Source organism: Balaenoptera musculus, chromosome 11 (genome assembly GCF_009873245.2).
Source record: "Balaenoptera musculus isolate JJ_BM4_2016_0621 chromosome 11, mBalMus1.pri.v3, whole genome shotgun sequence".
Lineage (NCBI taxonomy): Eukaryota > Metazoa > Chordata > Mammalia > Artiodactyla > Balaenopteridae > Balaenoptera > Balaenoptera musculus.
This window is the reverse complement of record NC_045795.1, coordinates 58365700-58378330: the sequence shown is the minus strand read 5'-3', so window position 1 is coordinate 58378330 and position 12631 is coordinate 58365700. Positions and strand designations below refer to the sequence as shown.

Below are 12631 nucleotides of genomic sequence, written 5' to 3'. Positions count from 1 at the left end.
TTCGTGATAGCATTCATCACATACCCCTAAGTTGGAATACCTAAGTTATTTAATTTAATTTTTTGTTTGACATTTAATTGATGAAGAGGAGTCTCACCAGCCCACCCAACACAATATCCTCTTCACTTTTCATTCTTTTTTGGTCTTCTGAGGCCGTTCCCATGATCAGATTTCCATTTTCAACAATGTTACTCTCTTGGACCAACCATAATTATCTCGTCTCCTTTTGCATCTTTGGCCATGAGACCAGATGTAGCCCCTTTCCCTTTTCGGTCCCAGGGCTTTTCCTTGTCTTTCTTCATTCCCTATGCTCTGTGAAACCAATTTGTAAACATACAAAAGCTGTGTATTTACAGCATACAGTCGTATCTTTGATGATCTAGTTCCCTCTTTAACATTTGCATTTATTATTTTTTCTCAGGTTGTGAAATCAGGGCTGAATTTGCGCTTTAGGCCTCAAAACAAGACATTTCTGAGAAAAGTGAATCCCGTGGCTTGGCCTCAGAGGAACATTAAGAGACCTTCCCCAGGGACCTGGTTTTCAAGTTACCTGTGAATCAGAGAGCAAGATAGAGAGGCCTTCAGGAAGTCTCATAAGGGATGGAATGAAGAAAAATAAGAGAGATTCAGCAAAGGAGGGAGTAAATAATGAGAAAATTCCTATAAAAAATAGATGTCATGCACATAAGAAATCAGAAAAAAATGTTGGGGTCAGTTCACACATCTGCAATTTCCAGGTGTGTAAAGAGTGTGGCAAAGCCTTTAACTTCAACTCAGCGCCAGCAAGTCAGCACTGGAGAGAAACCTTTTAGATGCAAGGACTACAGCAAGGCCTTCAAGCAAAAAGTCAGCTTAAGTCAATATCAATGGATCCAAAAGAAAAAAAGAAAAGGAAAGAAAAAAGAAAAAGGAAACCCCAATATCAATGGATCCACCCTTGGGTGAAGCCCTACAAATGCAGAGTGTGGGAAAGGCTTCAACAAGAGTTCAGGATTGAAGCAGCACTGAAGGCTTCATGTTAGAGAAGAACCCTGTGAATGTGAGAAATGTGGGAAAGTCTTCATTCAGAACTCAAATTTTATTCGTCATTGGAGAATTCATCCTGGAGAGAAACTTTTAAATGTAATCTTGTTCTGTGTGTCCCCCTAGTGCAGGTTAGCAGGCCCTCCCCTTCTTGGCCTGATTATCCCAATCCAGCTGTACCTCCTGCCCTCCCCAGACTCTGCTCCAGCCAGTCCTCTCCACTCACTGCAACACACACTGTTTCAGTTTCTTCCTCTGAGCTTGCACTTTTTCTGCTCCCCCAGATGCCCTCTCCCCATCTCTTCCCCTTTCTTTGATCCTATCTAGCCTTAAGACGTTTTGAAGCTTACCACTTTGACTCTGCCTTTCTCACTACAGCCTCTTTTGTCTGTTTTCTTAAAGACAGCCTTATTATTATTTTTGTAAAAAATTTTTTGGCCGTGCCATGTGGCATGTGGGATCTTAGTTCCCTGACCAGGGATCGAACCCACGCCCCCTGCATTGGAAGGGCAGAGTCTTAACCACTGGACTGCCGGGGAATTCCCAAGACAGCCTTATTCTATTTACAATGAATTTATATGCTGGTTGTTTTCTTATTGTTGTTCTGTATTTTTATTTTTTGTTTTCCCTCCAGTTGACTCAATGTTATTTCCAACTCTGCAGTGGTGAGCTTCTCCATAGCAGGATTGGTCAGGAAGGTGGACTGTCCCCAAATGAGATGAATATAAGGAATGACCTTGAGAGTGTCTGTCTTTCCTTAGATTTTAGGTAAGTTGTTTGCCCTGAGACTTCAGGTCTCTGGTGTGTTCAAAGAAAAATTTCAGATTATCTGGCTTTTTTTTTTTTTTTTTGGTTGTGCCATGCAGCATGTGGGATTTTAGGTCCCTGACCAGGGACTGAACCCGTGCCTCCTGCAGTCTTAATCTCTGGACTGCCAGGGAGGTCCCAGTCTGGCTATTTTTTGTTGTAAGAGTGGGGCCATATTCTTCAGGTTTTAAAAAATTTTTATTTATTTATTTATTTATGTTTGGCTGTGTTGGGTCTTCATTGCTGCGTGTGGGCTTTCTCTAGTTGCGGCGAGCGGGGGCTACTCTTCGTTGCGGTGCACTGGCTTCTCATTGTGGTGGCTTCTCTTGTTGTGGAGCACGGGCTCTAGGCACACGGGCTTCAGTAGTTATGGCATGCAGGCTCAATAGTTGTGGCACGTGGGCTCTAGAGCGCTGGCTCAAGTAGTTGTGGTGCATGGGCTTAGTTGCTCCGCGGCATGTGGGATCTTCCCGGACCAGGGATCGAACCTGTGTCACCTGCATTGGCCGGCGGATTCTTAACCACTGCGCCACCAGGGAAGTCCCTTCTTCAGTTTTTCTACATCTTGAGAAGAGGTGGAGTTTTGAATTTTTAAAATTTTCAAAGTGGACCACACTTAAAAAAAAAACAAAACACTGAACAAGTTTGTAGATATTCATTAGCAACCAATGCAATGTGATGATTTTTGAGAGAGATGAGACACATAACATGAATCTCACATTCCCCAGACCTTCTCCTTGGGAATATTTGCTGAGCTGTGGCCCAGAGAGTTACAGCCTTTCTCAGTGTGTGGAGGAGATAGAGATCAGACCTGCTATATGTTTTTCTTATTTTAACGTATTGTATAAATATGGAGAAATGTGTTGAAAAAGCACCAAGTAGTTGACAAGGGGGAGGAGTGTGTGACATTACCGGTGGCTGAATCCAGAGCCATTTCCAGGTCTATCCTGTATGGTTGTGATAATCGTGCAAAGAGGAACTGGTGTAAGGGACAGATGGGAGTTGAAATCCTGCCCTTGTTCCATTTGCCATGTCACGCACCTATGGGATTGTATCTCTTTAGGAGCTACTCTTTCCTAATAGGTACTGATGTGCCTTATGGGCTATTCTGGCCTTTCCCAGCATTTTTCTCTGTTGCTGTCTTTCACTCTAGAGTATAGGAAAGCTAGATATTCACATTTCCAGTCTATCTTGCATTCTATCGTGCAATGGACATGGTAATGACTGTTACTCGTCACCTAGTCTCCATTCTCTCCTTCTTCCATAAAAATTGCTAAATTTTCCAGTTTTTTCAGCAGGTATGTTTGGCCATGTGACCAACCTTTGGCCATTGTGAAATGGTATGTGCAACTCTCTGGCCATGCACTTAAATGCATGCCCAGCACCACCATTAGACCAAGGAAAACAGGGTCCCACCCCAGGGCATGTGCCCAGGGTGTGCAGGATGTCCTGCACTTTGGAGTTCCTTCCTCTACATTTTTTTTTATTGGTTTATTTTTATCCTTTTATTTATTTATTTATTTTGGCTGCACTGGGTCTTAGTTGCGGCATGTGAACTCCTGGTTGCAGCATGCAAACTCTTAGTTGTGGCATGAATGTGGGATCTAGTTCCCTGACCAGGGATCGAACCTGGTCCCCTCCATTGGGAGCGTGGAGTCTTACCCACTGGATCACCAGGGAAGTCCCCCCTTCCTCTACATTTTAAAAGTCATCTACTGTTGCCTGGGTGTGGCTAGGTCAAATAGGACTGTCAGATGGGGTGCTCTGAGAGTAGATTGTGATCTCCATGGGCCCTGGGCTCCGTTTCTCCCATTTGGGGTGCTCTCTGAGCATTTACTCAGTGTGTGGGCTGACCAGGTGTCCTAAGGAACTCCAGAATGCACACCTATAGGGTTGTGCCAGGGCTCTATGGCTGGACCTCAGTTCTAGGAGGGAGGCCAGCCTGGGTTTTTCCCACAGGATCACATGACACTGGGCCATCAGAATGATGCTGAGTGATTCGGGGTGACTCATTCATCTTAGGCACAGGTTTGAATTCAAGGCTCTGGGCTACTGTGGGTCTGCTGTCCTCCCTTGGGGTGGGCTGCATGTGTGAGCCCCTGTGTCAGATCTTGCTCTTCTGCGTTCCTACTGCAATGCTGCTTATGGGCTACAACACCCAACGACAACAGAGGTGGCAGCAAATATCCTTTATCTTGTGCATTCCCCACTCTTGGCCATGAGGGTGGTCACTCTTCCCCACACAACGTGTCAGGCAGTTCTCTGGGGGTGGCCACGCCTCTCTCCTCTGAGGGCTTTCAACAGGCTTTCTGATAGATGTCCTCTCTTACCCCCCACTGATGCAGTGACGCCATGCTGTCCTGGGTCAGTCTTAAGCTGTGCTGGAAGGGGACATTCATTTCTTGGGTGAATTGAACTGCTCTTCTTACTCTTCACATGGGCCCATTGCTTATCCTCCCCATTGGTGGTGGTGGTATGGAAGGGAGAAAGATAACCGACATTGAAAGACATCACATCCTAGGAACGCAATGATTATAGCAGTTGCTATGGTCTCAATGTTTGTGTCCCCTTCAAAATTCATACGTTGAAATCCTAATCCTGATGTGATGGTATTAGGAGGCAGGGCTTTTGGGAGGTGCTCTCATGAACGGGATTAGTGTTCTTACAAAAGAGATCGCACAGAGCTCCTTAGCTCCCTTCCATGTGAGGGCACCGCAAGAAGGCCCTGTCTATGAACCAGGAAGAGGGCCCTCACCAGAATTCGACCATGCTGGTGCCTTGATCTTGAACCTCCCAGTGTCCAGAACTGTAAGAAATAAACTTCTGTTCTTTATAAGCTACCCAGGCTATAGTGTTTTGTCTAGCAGCCTGAATGGACTAAGACAGCAGTTTAAGAGCAGTTGTGGTTGTAAAATATGTGATTTCAATGATTAGACTATAACATTCCAAATGGTAAATTTAACATGACCAGAAAACTTATTACAGTTAATATTTTACTGAATATCCTGCGTAAGACTTGTATTTGCAGTTATTGTAATAACCTTTGAGGATGTCATTGGAAACCAATGTTCATGGGCGGCATGATGATTCAATGCCATTAGTAATGATCTAACCAGCATTCAATAAATGGTATTAAAGAACTGAAGAGGCAAGAATATCTATATTGTTTCAATTCTGTGGTGAGTTCAAGGATTTGAGGGATGATCAAGAAAAGACAAGACCTGAAACATATAATATTGTACATCAACTATACCTCAATACAAAAAAATTTTTTTAAAGAAAAAGATAAGACCACTAGATGGCACTATTGTACAACAAACTACATTGTGCGGCCTCTGTACAGCTCGCAGGAGGGGAAGTCCCTTACTGAAGGGCCAACCCAGCAGGGGAAGAAGGCCAGGGAATCCCGGGGAGGGGGTGGGGTGGAGAGGCGAATTGGAAAGGAGGCTTACTCGTCTAGGCAGTGTTGCTCAACAGCAAGGTGGGAGTCTCTGCCCTTCAGAGAGCGTTGAAGGGCAGCAGCGGTTTGGGGTCTTTCTTTTTTTAAATTTTATTTATTTATTTGTTTATTTATTTATTTAATTTATTTATTTTTTGGCTGTGTTGGGTCTTCGTTTCTGTGCGAGGGCTTTCTCCAGTTGCGGCGAGCGGGGGCCACTCTTCATCGCGGTGCGCGGGCCTCTCACCGTCGCGGTCTCTCTTGTTGCGGAGCACAGGCTCCAGTCGCGTAGGCTCAGTAGTTGTGGCTCACGGGCCCAGGTGCTCCACGGCATGTGGGATCCTCCCAGACCAGGCCTCGAACCCGTGTCTCCTGCATTGGCAGGCAGATTCTCAACCACTGTGCCACCAGGGAAGCCCCAGTTTGGGGTCTTTTACGGCCACAGAGTTTGTCTTATCCATGGCTAGCAGACATTAGGTGCAGTTTCACGAGTTGTGCAAAGCAGGCAGGCTCTAAATGGCTAAAAATATGCTCATATGGGTTATGTTTAAAGCAATTGGATGAGTAAGAATTTGTAAAATGTGTAAAAAAATATTGTACCCCTAAATCTTGTAAATATTGTACCCTTAAAGCTTGATATAAATTTCCTATGTTTTTAGGTTATTACACAATTACAACTGAACATTCAAATTCGATAATATTTAAATTGCATTAATTTAATATGAGGAACAGTGATGTTTTGCTAAAACTAGATTGCTGTTCTAAGATGAATATACTATAGGTTTTTTTGTTTGTTTGGCCTCACTGCACAGCTAGTGGGCTCTTAGTTCCCCGACCAGGGATCGGACCCAGGCCCTCAGCAGTGAAAGCTCAGAGTGCTAACCACTGGACCACCAGGGAATTCCCTGGCATAGGTTGTTTTGATTTTGCCTTGGCAAACCTACCTAACCAAGTGTCTTTGGTTGATGGGAATTGGGAATGGCCTACTCCAACTGTCGGCATGATTTCCAGGCTCCATATCTTCTACATGGAAAATATGTCAAAGAGCAGAAGCAGTGACTTACATCTGAGAACATCCCAGTGGGAGGGAAAAAGAAATCATGTTTATTCCTCAGGAATACTGAAGTGCCCTGGAGTAAGCTGACACTTTTCTGGAACAATGTTATCAGTAAGGCTTTAAACTCCATGTTCTTTTGAGCAGGGAAATCCTAACCCCTGCTCTCCCATATTTAAAGGTCTTTTGGAGGTGACCACAGACACTCCTATAAAGCTCTCAGGTTATGCAGACGATGGAGGACTTGAGGTTATCTTGAAAAGATGTGACCTGGGTTCCACACAAGGGCCTCATGGGTCCCGGGGAAGTGTCGGCCTCAGTAGGGTATGGCTGAGGGCTGGATGCTCCTCTGGACACAGCCTTCTTGGCAGTGTGAGACGAAAAGACTTGTAAACTGTGAGCCCCATGTGGGGCATCACAGTGGCCGGGGTAGGAGCTAGACACATGGGGCCATTTGGCAGTGGTGGACAAATGAAGTGGTGGACAAGTCTAAGAAAGGTTGCAGGACTGTGTGTAGGCTTCTAGCTGGGGCCCGGATTCACTTCTCACCCTCCCTCACTCATTCATGGTGGCTCTCCCTATGCAGGACAGAAAAGCACCGCCTTTTTGACTTTCTAAGGGTCTTCTGGATATATATTAAGATCGCTACTCTGTTCCTCGACTTTCATTCATTCAGCAAACGTTTCGGTGCCTCCTCTGTCTTGAGGTCCCCACCCCGTCCAGGTCAGGCCCTCAGCCCAGTTCAGCTCTCTCTCCAGGTCCCTGATTTCTCCTCTAGGCCCTGAAGGGAGGGACTCACCCGTAGGTGGAAAATCTGCCAGGCAGGAGCCGGGCCTGTCCTGGCAGGGAAGAGGCTCCTGCCTCCAAGAGGAAGGATGACCTCGCAGGCTCCGCTGCTCATTGGCTCAGCTGGGCCCCGCCCCTTCACCCGATATCCAATGGAATGAAGGCCCTGCTTCCTTCTCCGGCCTGAAGGTTAGGACAAGCCAAGCCCTCTGCCTTGACTCAGAACGCGGAGTCCTGTGGACTCCCTAGTGGTCCAGTGGTTAGGACTCTGCACTTTGACTGCCGAGGGCCAGGGTTTGATCCCTGGTCAGGGAACTGAAATCCCGCAAGCCGTGCGGCGCGGCCAAAAAAATAAATAAAAAAGAACGCGGAGCCTGAGAGGAAGACACCTACCTCGCCTTTTTTTCCTCAGGCTCGTCTGGTGGGAACTAGGAGGAACCACTGAGATGTGGGGTCCTCTAAGATCACTAGAGAGAATTTCAGGTAAATTATAGGCTGACAGGTCACTGTGATGACGTACTTCCGGCTCAGCCATTGCTTTTAGCGCGTGAGGGTTTGGTTTGTGAGGACCCGCGAGGGGTTCCCCAAAGCTCTGTTCGCTGGAGAGGGGCAGAGGCCACTCAGAGCCCACGGTGAGCGGGTCTGGCTTGGTCAGAGCAGGACGGGAAGGACCCTGGGGGAGACCGGCGGGGCTACTGCTGCACCGGGGTCCTCACCCCAACGCCCATGCTCGACTCGTTCGCATCGAGAGGGGGCGCTGGCGGGCTGGGGACGCGGGCCGCAGGCTCCTGACGCCTAGTTTCTCGTCCCCAGGACAGCCTGCGGCCTATTCACACTTGGATACTGACACAAATTCAAGTTTTGACACCGAGGTCCTCAAATTATTTAAACTGTCTGAGCTCCAGGATGCGCTGTCAGCAGAGAACACTGCCCTCGGTCGCTCCAGCCCCCGCTTGTCCAGGCTGCGGAGACCCCAGCCCTACCCCTAGGCCTGTGCACAGCTACTTAATGCTCTTTCCCTTTTCAGGTGGTCTCAGGAAATCAGTCTGTGATCACTTTATTCGCCTTACTCGCCTGGCCAGGTGTAAACCCCATCTGGAAGCGATTCATAGAGTACCCAAAGTTTTGAGAAGACTGAAATGGTTTTCTCCCCCCACCCCCATGGAGGCTGTTTCCTTCACAGAATTGGAGAACGTGGAGCCCTGGATTTGGATTGGCTCATATGAATGTTTAATCTAAAAATCTTGGGACTTCCCTGGCGATCCAGTGGTTAAGACTTGGGGCTTCCACTGCAGGGGGCACAGGGTTCCATCCCTGGTTGGGGAACTAAGATGCCTCATGCCGCGCAGTGCAACATAAATAAATAAATAAAAATAAAAATCTCTTGAAGGGTTATATCCATCAAGCACCTAATATGTGTCTAATGTTTAGCATATAATATCCTATGCACCGTATTGGGGCTATAGAAACATTATTTTTTATTATTATTATTATTTTAAAATTTTATTTAATTTTATTTTTGGCTGCGTTGGGTCTTCGTTGTTGCATGCGGGCTTTCTCTAGTTGCAGCGAGTGGGGGCTACTCTTTGTTGCGGTGCGCGGGCTTCTCATTGCGATAGCTTCTCTTGTTGCGGAGCACGGGCTCTAGGCGTGTGGGCTTCAGTAGTTGCAGCACGCGGGCTCAGTAGTTGTGGCTTGCGGGCTCTAGAGTGCAGGCTCAGTAGTTGTGGCGCACGGGCTTAGTTGCTCCACGGCATGTGGGATCTTCCCGGACCAGGGCTCGAACCCGTATCCCCTGCATTGGCAGGCGAATTCTTAACCACTGTGCCAACAGGGAAGCCCGACATTTCTTGATTTAGTTCTTTTTACATCCTTTATTTCACTCCTCATTACATTCTCTTAACGTAATTGTCATAACGTAATTGTTAAGGTTCACAATCAATCAGATAAAACATATGGTCCCTGCCATTAGTGAAGTATGTTGTGATTTGTTTCCCACCTGGGCTTGTTGTTTATGCTTCAATTCCATAGCTATGGTTTTCCCCATAGGAAAATAGGAGTGTTTTGTGCTTTGTAAGGGTGGCCTCTGCTGCTGTTCTACTTCCAGATGATTTGCTTTTCATAGTGTCAACTGTACAGATCACACCTTTTTGCTTAAGGCCATTTGTGTAATATGTCAATAATATTAAGTATCCACTGTAAGGGATGTTTATTACAAAGATATGATGTCAGTATCATGATTTAAGAGAATTAGAGTACACAACTACAAGGGGTACCCATTTACTCAATATGAATCACTGCTTTTGTTACCTTTGGACAAAAACCATCCATGAGTTTAGCAGCATTACTTGTGTAGGTTTGCATTGTGTTGTTTTATTTGTTTTTGTTTTTGACAGCACCACAGGGCTTGCGGGATCTTAGTTCCCAGACCAAGGATCGAACCCAGGCCCCAAGCATTGGCAGCTTAGAGTTCTAACCACTGGACCACCAGGGAATTACCACATTGTGTTTTCTTTTAAAGTTCTTTTGTTTACACTTATAGCTACTCTTCCCCGTCCATTCCCCGCCTCTGGAATCCCTGCAACTATCAAGATGTGGTTTTTAGCCTCCCCTGACAGCTCTTTTTCTGACAGCCTCAGCTTCCTCTACCTTCCTGGATAGCTTTCTGGATTCAGTAAGTAGGGTCAGTGGAGGAAAGGGCCGTGTGCTGACTATATAAAGTCTTTTGTCTGATGGACCCTGAGACTTAATAGCAAACTGCAGATAAGGAGTTGAAATGGAAGTTGTTTTTAAAATCTACGAGTGCATGCACTTTTATGCTTATTAACGATTTCCAATCTATCTAATGGCAGCTATTTGTATTTCAGGTGTTGCCTTTAATGTGTAAACCTTGCTGATTCATTCTGTAGAATGGCAGAAGGCTTATTTCCTAATGATGAACTAGTTAACTGACCTAGAAAGGGAGTTAGAACTATTAGTTTACAAATGAAATTGCTTGGCTTCCCTGATGCAACAATATTTAGAACTTGGAGTATTTGAGACATGTCATGAAGTTGATGGATCATTTAATATGGTAGTGTTTTTCTTATCACCACCTATCCCAAATACTCTTATAAAATTGAATGATCATCTTATAATCCATCTCTATTTAGAGGAAAAAAATAGTAGTAGAGAGACATCAAGATGTTCCTAATGTGGGATTTCCCTGGCAGTCCAGTGGTTAAGAGTTCCCTGGTGGTCCAGTGGTTAAGACTTTGCCTTCCAGCACAGGGAGTGAAGGTTTGGTCCCTGGTCAGGGAGCTAAGATCCCATATGCCTGTGGCCAAAAAACCAAAACATAAAACAAAAGCAATATTGTAACTAATTCAATAAAGACTTTAAAAATGATTCCACATCAGGGCTTCCCTGGTGACACAGTGATTAAGAATCTGCCTGCCAATGCAGGGGACACAGGTTCGAGCCCTGGTTCGGGAAGATTCCCCACGCTGTGGAGCCACTAAGCCCTGTGCGCCACAACTACTGAGCCGGCACTCTAGAGCCTGCGAGCCACAACTGCTGAAGCCCGCGCGCCTAGAGCCCTTGCTCTGCAACAAGAGAAGCCATTGCAATGAGAAGCCCATGCACCACAACTAAGAGTAGCCCCCTCTCGCCACAACTAGAGAAAGCCCGTGCACAGCAACGAATACCCAACACAGCCAAAAAAAAAAAAAAAAAAGAAAAAAAGAGGTCCCACATCAAATCTTTAAAAAAAAAAAGATGTTCCTAATAAACTATTTTCAAATTTCATTTTGACTTTTACTACCGTCTGTACTGTGTGGGTTGTTGGGATCTTTTTTTTTTTTTTTTTTGGCTGTACCGTGCGGCAGGCAGGGTCTTCGTTCCCAGACCAGGGATCGAACTCACACCCTCATGCAGTGGAAGCGTAGAGTCTTAACCACTGGACCACCAGGGAAGTCCTGACTCTAGGGATCTTAATTGGAACTCCAGCTTTCTTTTTAGCCCATAGCATTCTCTCCACTGTACCACTGTATGCCCTAGTTTCCTTTTCTGTCCTCTTTCCTAAGATGTCTTCTTTGGAGTACTGAAAATTAGTTTTGTCAGTCCACCTTCTCATCTGTTCGCTGAACCAGTCGGCTTAATATGTACCTGGGAAATTGTATGCTAATTATATTCTCCACACGATTTCTGTTTCTGTGCTCCCTCTTATGCCTGCTGTCTCACCTCTGTGGCTTGAGAATTGCCACCGATACAAGGCAATAACTAATGAATAGTATTGATAGTTCATGTAGCCCCCAAAAAGAATGGGTCAGATGCTATATGCAAGAATTAGGGTCAGTAGAATTATTGTCACTAATCCTTCTTTCTTTACTTTCAGTTCCTGAGAGTGTTACCTTTCCCTGAGACAGGAATAAAAGAGGTCAGATGACGACAACAGCGTCCTTAACAACCAGGCCCCAGGTGAGCTGGGTTTCCTCTGCCCCTGCATGTATGCATGTGCATATGTACAGATATATTTATATATGCACATATTAAAGTATACAAGTGTATATAAATATAAGTTTATATATGTTACATATGCATATATAAAATATATGTAACATACTTTTATATATATAAATATGTAAATTTGCTTTCTCATTGAGGTATAACTTATAATTCATATAACTCACTGTATAGCTCACTTTTTAGAAATACACACACCTGTAAGACCATCATTCATATTGAGACATAGAACATTATCAGTACCTCAGCAGACTCCCTCATGCACCATCCCAAGCAGTCCACCCCAAAGTTGACCTTTATGGGACTTCCCTGGCGGTCCAGTGGTTAGGACCGCACACCCTCACTGCCAAGGGCCTGGGTTCAATCACTGGTCAGGGAACTAAGATCCCACAAGCCTCATGGCCAAAACAAAACAAAAAAAGATGACCATTATTCTGACTGCTATGACAATATATTAGTTTTATTTGTTCTTAAACTTCATGTAAATGGAATCATTCAAAATTTACTCTTTTGTGTCTGCCTTCTTTTGCTCAGTTTTATGTCTGTGAACTTCACCCGTGTTGTTGCACATAGCAGTAGTTTGTACTTTTTCATTGCTGAATAGTTTTCCATTATATGATTATACCACATTTTATTTATTCATTCTACCGTGGATGGACATTTTGATTGTTTCCAGTTTTCGACTACTATGAATAAGAAGGCAGCAAACATTCTTGCTTATGCCTTTTGATGAACACAGGCACTCATTTCTCTGGGGTGTATCTTTAAGAGTCAAATTGCTAGGTCATAGGCTATACATTTGGTTAGTTTTTAGTAGATGCTGCCCAACAATCTTCTGAAATGGTTGTTCCAATTTATACTTTTACCAGCAGTACAAGAGAGTTCCAGTTGCTCCACATCCTTGCAAATACTTCTCATTCATTCTTGATATCATATTGGGGTTTTTTAATTGCCTTTTCTCCATTAAGGAGTGATACAGAGCACCATTTCATACGTTTATTGCATACGTGGATGTCCAC

General features: G+C 45.0%; 1 protein-coding gene across 3 annotated transcripts in view; it reads left to right on the top strand.

Annotated features, from left to right (window-relative positions):
• Positions 1-339: 339 nt before the first annotated feature.
• GASK1A (golgi associated kinase 1A) overlaps positions 340-12631 on the top strand; it is an 85907-nt gene continuing 73615 nt past the window's right edge. For 2 of the 3 annotated variants that reach the window (XM_036870461.1, XM_036870458.1), the window contains exons 1-3: positions 340-1154; positions 1687-1791; positions 11485-11567. The gene's annotated coding sequence lies outside the window, so the exon portion shown is untranslated. The remainder of the gene's footprint in view (positions 1155-1686; positions 1792-11484; positions 11568-12631) is intronic. The other variant, XM_036870459.1, reaches the window with a different exon arrangement.